Genomic DNA, 7111 nt, shown 5'->3' with positions numbered 1-7111 from the left:
CCTTAGTAAACATGTAAAGAATAAAAAAATTTGCTCCCTACACATTTCTACCCACTTATTCCATAATGCTTGAGATTAATATGATTACTTCTAATCAAACATCAAACAAAGCATCTTAACAGTCACATTCTCATAGTCACTATTGATCCCATCAAATTAGTTATTTCTTAGCTAAACCAAATCAAAAAGGTAAGATGTATTTTACTCAACCATAACCATGGTAGATTTTGTATAAAACAAACTTTTTCAAAAACAAAAATACAAATACTGTGAACGGGCGCTAAGGGATGCTGATTTTAACAGATGCCAATTATCTGTTATAACTATGGAAACAAAACAATCCAATTATTCGTGTAACTCTTTAAATACCTATTTAATCGCTTTGAACTCTTAAGTTCAAGTATTTTTCATCACAGATAATAATTTCTTACTTTCTCCCCCTGGTTTCACAACGGAGTCAACGGAAAACGACTCCATGCCTGAAAGCAGAACCATTACAGGACGATAGTAGGGAGGAATCCAACATTTATTCAGTAAAGAGTCGCAATATCCATCAAAAACAAAAAAAGATAAAAACACAACATCCACAAACAAAGTTGTCTCACCCAGTGAAACACCCAAATTAGCATATCAAACTTCACATTCCAACAGGCAACGGCCAAACTAAGTTGTGACAACACAAACAGGATGACTCAAGTAACCTCCTAAAGTCTAGGGAATTTGTCCAACTTTAAGGCATGTCTATGTCACATCAAATAGTGGCGGTCAGCCAAAATCGCTACTTTCATGCATATGTCATGCATCGACATTGATAGGAAATGGGCATGAGAAACTTAACACAACACAGATGTGCTGACTAACTCTGAACAAAGGACCATAGACAGGACGTGTTGCCTGTTACTGATGGGCCCCACACATCCTGTCCATACATTCTGTCCATATCTCCTGCTTTGAGTTGCCCATGTGACTGACATAGGCTCTATGGATATGTCCATTGACCATAGGTTGGAACATACCATACAAGGGTCTGTTGTAGGATAAACCTTTCTTATTGGAGGGTATTGGAATGTGTAATGGTTGGTTATGACCACTGGCCACCTCCAATGTATCCTTGCGTAAAAGACTGTGTTGCCTCTGTAATTATGGAAGAGACAGAAATGAGAAATTGTCTACATCATAGACTCATGCTGAATAAAGATGGCTCTCCCCTGACTTCAGGTTGCATTTATTTTGTTCATGGATCAAATTTGGACAGAATCTAACAACATCAAGATTGTTCTAGCTATTAACAATGGGGGACGACTTTAGGTCTCTACCCTCAGTACCAGTATGTTTCAAAACCATGCATTTCGACATGAAAGCTATTGAGAGGAAAACATAATTAGCTTGCACTAAACGTTTGATTAACCCAAAACTGAATATACTCATATCGGGGAAATTACCACAGGTGTGAACAGTCAGAACATTCAAATTTAACCTGTAGTAATAAACTAATTTGATTTAATGGGAAAGGTTGGTAAACCAAATGTTTATGTAAAGTATATGAGATTAAAATTCCCACACATAGAAATTGTGTCTGTTCCTCAGATTAACTGAAGATTTAGATTTAGTGTCCAACCCATCTAACATCTTTGCGGTTTGTAAAAAAAAAAAAGGCTTATCTTATCAACACAATAACAGCAGGGAGAAAAAGATCTACCCCATTTGTGAGTTTCCCGGGTTAGAACTCCAGTAACAAGTATCAGGCGTTGGTCTTAAAACACAAGCATCACAAGTAATCATTGTAAATACAAACAAAGACATCATTTACAACATTATTTACCCAAAAACATCTAAAATAAGATGTCTAATTTTACATCTTTGGCTATTTGGGGAATAAACAGGCTGTGGCTATTTCATCCACTGTTGCAGGCCATGATTAAATTGGATGCGAATACAGTCTACATGGGAAACCGCATGGTTTCCTAACATTAAAGACTATCGCCATGTAGTTCTGCCTTCTACTCCATACAAGGAGAGAGAAACACTATATTTTAACCGGTCCTAATGGAACCATGAGACCATATTCTACCAAAGTAGAAAAACATCACTGTACCAATTTCCAATCTATCACTCTAATTAAATTTAGGACATTATTCTTGTATACAATCCTAAGTTATCAGGCAAATACCTCCATATGTGCCAGCCACCAGCACAACACTAGAAGGCCAGTTTCAATTTCACGGAGTCTGCTCTTAGGCAAAGCCGAAAGAGTGGGCCTTGCCAAAGAACCACATTAACGGCGCTATGAATGTATTCACCCAAGTGTACACCCAACAAAGCAAAATCTGGCGAAGGCTAAACTTCCAGGCTAAGAACAATCTCTAACAAATTCACAAATATTCCACCAAAGAATACACAATGCAGCCAATCGGATCCCTCATGCACAGGGAATAGCAAAATGGAAAAATGCATTTACCAGGTGTCGACCACAACCAGATCTTGACAAATGCCTGGGATTCGGGGCACAAGCTCATACAGAACAAGCACAAACTTCATTAACTCTACAATTCGCCAAACCACAAGCTGACCAACAACTTTGGCATTTGACAGGAGCAATCCTTACTCCATCCTACAGTCTCTTAAAATGGTGGACATAGGTCCTCTGAGCATACCATTTGGTTATACCCCACTACATAGATGTGCAGCAGATATTGCCCCTAAGCCATCAGTGCTCTTTCTACGTGGTTGGAAATCAACCAGAGGTCTGCACACCGCCAGCCCACATGACTGAATCTCCCCTACCTATTGTTGAAGTCTAACACTTCCCCGAGTTGGTTTGTTGGAAAGGAGAATAAAACACAGGGAGTCAGGGCAATTACCGTAGTTATTCGTCCATTTATTACAGAAGCTTCTGGAGACACGTGTCGCCGCACAATGTCTAAGGATCAACATTCAAAACATCATTTTTATACTTCTACTACGCCCAAAAGATAGAGTCGTTAAATTCACAGAACAAGTATGCTATGGGTCCAGTTCCAATTTTATTCCTTATAAGGATAAACGCAAACATCTTGTCTCCTCCTGGTATCTGTCTGGCCTGTCAGACTATGTGTGTGTGTGTGTCTCTAACCTGTGTCCTGTTTCTCACAAAACAGACATACTAAATCTTTCTCTCCCCTGCAACTGCTTAAACAGGGTTTCCTATTCTCCTACTTGCTCCTTCAGTTTCAGCTCATATTACAAACAATTAATATTTTGTTTCATTGGTTACAACAGCTTATAACAGTTCACTAACTTATATAATCAATACATCTACATTGGTTACAACAGCTTATAACAGTTCACTAACTTATACAATCACTACATCTACACTATAATACAGGTTGCACAAAGAGACATAGGGGCACAATTCCCCTACTGTTGAAAAATAAACTAGACATCTTTCTCTCATTTCGCACAGACAGTTGCACAGAAACCAATTCCACCAAAAGAGAGCTGCACGAATCGCCCCACAATAGGTTAAGAGCATGGGAGTGATACCCATGCTATCAGGACACCGAACAACAACAGCTTTGTATTCACTACAGTTACTATAACTGAAATACTATTTAAAAAAGTACTCCTACAAACCAAACTTTCTCAAAACCACCTATCAACTTCCACAAATCCATCAAACCTGACATACTAAACCAACCACCCAGTTTACTAAACCCTATGAAATGGTATAAATCCTGTATACTCTAAATATGTCAGAGAAAAAAACAGGGTTGTGTTAAGGAATGATCTCATCGGTTGATGCACTCTGGTCCTTCTCCTCTGACCGTCAGCACCCCTCCCTCGGGGGGGTTAGCGTTCCTGCGTGTTCCCGTCGCATCGCTCGCCGCGAGGCCAAAGAGGCAGACGGAACTGTCTCTATTCCCGCGGGAACACTACATAAACAGCCATCATCTTGATTCCCACGGGTATCTTCCGAAACCCAATGTCCAGTCGAATGTCTAGCGGTAGCTTCATAGATTTTAACGTAACAGTTAGCATAGTCTCTTCCTCAACCCTGGGTCTGCAGTCTTCTTTGGTGTCAGTCGCTGCAAACACCGGATATTACGGATCTAGTGTGTACTACTCCCCCCTTTTGGACCTATTCTTGACTAGACTAGACTCTCCCAATACTTCTAAAGTGGAGCAAAATGGCCTCCAGGAGGCTTACTGCATCACCACGTTCACAACGAAAAGGTCCATAGAGCATAAGGAGTCGGGGGCAATCTCGGTCACCAGCGGGATTGGCTATGTCGATTGTAGGGAAATCCACCGATGCAGTGTCGCCGGGCGGGGTGGGACCACGCAAACCTCCAAGGAGTCCCAGCGATCGGCCTCGCGGAACACCGCGGGAGGGTGGGGGCAGTCAGAGGGACGATCCATCCAACATGAGCGAAAAGAACTACAACATAGAGATCAACATACACCACACAAACTTTCCCAAAACGTCCAGACTTTCTACATACCGTAGCCTACGCCTTCCAAACAACTTTATATTATACTTACTGCAACTTCCATACGTCAACTTGGTCATATTCCTCCAATCTGCCCGGGAGGGCAGACATCCGTCACCGAACGAAAACGGCATTAACCGGAAAACCCAATAACTCTCAAAGATGCATTTGTTCACATGCCCAGACAACAGAAACATTAACTATGCCGCCAAATATTTACCACAACGCATACCCATCATCAAATGCAGCAAAAAACATGCGTGGCGAAAAAACAAACATTGCCAATGAATTATTAATTCAGCTCACACGTGAGCGTGCCCTGCACGCCAAAACCACTTTAACTTAATGTGCCCTAACACATATTCCCGCACCCTAGCGCATAGAAGTGCCCACTTTCATCTCAATTAACATGCCTTGTAAGTATGAGCTGAAATATGTGCCACCAGAAACTGAATTTGAATCATTTATATTTGAATTTGAATTGCTAAACTTGAATAATTCCATTGAAAAACTGAATTTGAATCACATAATTTGAAATTGTATTGTTTAATTTGAATAATTGCATTGAAAAACTGAATCTGAATTGTATAATTTGAAATTGAATTTATTCGTTTGGATCCGAAGTCCAATAAAATGTGATCCTCACTGAAAATTAAACTCTCTATATATCTTCACATTCACTTCTCACAATTCAGATTCAGTTCTCAAATTCAATTTCAAGTTACTGAGACAGACATCCGGGTAGTTGGAGGATGAAGGAAGAGCAATCGAGCGCAGATTGATAGATAGCGTTCATTGGCGCACAGGACTCCTCTTGGGCCAATCAGCACCTACGTTTTGGAGCATCGTACATGAAACAAGGAAGAAGCTCTTGCCTAGCCAGTGGCCAGCCTTGACCCAGAACGCCCAGTCTGGCGTGACCACCATGGATTCGGCTGGGACAAATACGGTAATTACAATTTCACATATCTACGATCTAACGATCTTTTGTTTAACTGTCGTTAATGTTATAGCTGTTTTGTAGAAACGGTTCGTTTAGTCCGCGAGCATACACAAATCATGTTTACAATTACATTAGACGACTAGCTAGCACCATTGTTCTATATTTATGACTAGCACGTTAGCATTGTTTCTGCTATTATTTTAGCAACGCAGCTAGGAGCGCTGGAGCTAGTCTACAAACAGCTGTGCGTACAATAACACCCCCCCCTTTTTTTTTTTTACTGTCAGTGAATAGCACCGAGTGAAAGTCAATGATTTCTTTATAACTAGTGACAGTGATCATGTCGTTAGCTCAGATAAGTACCGGTAAACTTAGGAAGATCTAGAAATAGAAGGCATCGTGCTAGCTAACTTGCCAGTCCCACCTTTGACTTAAAACAACCCAGCTGTTCTTTTGGAGATTAATTTTTGACCAACTTATGCTGTGATCTGCACAATGTTTAGGAAGGTGAAACTTAACGTTATAGTGATTATGGGCATGATCCAACCAGTTACAAATTCGTTTTTACTGTTAACATGGTATAGGAAACATATCTGGCAATATTGTTACATTCATAACTAGTTGGCTTGTAGTCACATAACAAATATAATTGGTTTGCTACTATTCCTTAATTTTGGTGGTTCCTCATCCATCACATTTGATATGAACTTGACATGAAATCCATAGCAATCAGTGATGATTAAATCTGTTTATGATAAAGCAATTACATTTCTTGGCAATGAAAACCTACTACTTTCAACCTTCACCGCTTCTAGATTATGTTACCAGCTACCTCTCTGTAGCTCACATCTCCTATTTGGAATATTATTAGTTCCACAATAGATATTAATACCCTACTATTAATGTATGAAATAATGTCATCTAATACATAGTATGTCAGTGATTCTCAGTGACATCCGAAAAGAATAGCTCCAGCTGATGAAATGGGTTGCATTACTAGATGATATATGTTAACAATTCATTAATACGATCTTCTGTTGGTTTTAGGGAATCCAAATTGAGGATTTTGATTGGGAGAGCTCAGGGCTCTCTCATACCTCTGCCAACACAGGTGTTACCATGCCAGAAATGGAATGTCCATTGAAGACCGAGGACATTGAATCTCTACGCGTTGCCATTGATCCCCTTTCTCATTCAAATAGTTTTGGAAAATACATTTATTTGACCACACTTGCACATGCATTGTACCTACTTCACCATCATTGACAGTCATGCCTGTGCCAATCAGAGGACTAAAGGCTTTTAATAATTCATGATTGCTTAAGTCCAGTCTAGGACCCCATGTATCCAGGCACCTTATAGTCCACCTTCCATTCACAGCAATTTTTTTAAATCGGACTTCTGTCTTGCTGACACAACCACAGGGAAGCGGGAAAGAACGTAGTGAAGGACATCTTCTCTGACAAACATTGTAATGGTGCGATGGAAATGCTTTTTGAAGTGTAACATTCAATGTGGCTAACAATGATTTATACTTTCTAAAATATCAAATCAATTAGCCATGCACACCGGATGTCTGTCACAGTAACTTGAAATTGAATTTGAGAACTGAATCTGAATTGTGAGAAGTGAATGTGAAGATATATAGAGAGTTTAATTTTCAGTGAGGATCACATTTTATTGGACTTCGGATCCAAAC

General features: G+C 39.9%; 1 long non-coding RNA gene across 1 annotated transcript; it reads left to right on the top strand.

Annotated features, from left to right (window-relative positions):
- The first annotated feature begins 5386 nt into the window (after nt 1-5386).
- On the top strand, nt 5387-6642 carry LOC114840713. Its single transcript, XR_003782814.2, has 2 exons — nt 5387-5418; nt 6460-6642. It is a non-coding gene; the product is annotated as an uncharacterized LOC114840713 (long non-coding RNA).
- The last annotated feature ends 469 nt before the right edge of the window (nt 6643-7111 follow it).

Source organism: Esox lucius, chromosome 13 (assembly GCF_011004845.1).
Source record: "Esox lucius isolate fEsoLuc1 chromosome 13, fEsoLuc1.pri, whole genome shotgun sequence".
NCBI lineage: Eukaryota > Metazoa > Chordata > Actinopteri > Esociformes > Esocidae > Esox > Esox lucius.
This window is presented reverse-complemented; position numbering and strand designations above follow the sequence as displayed.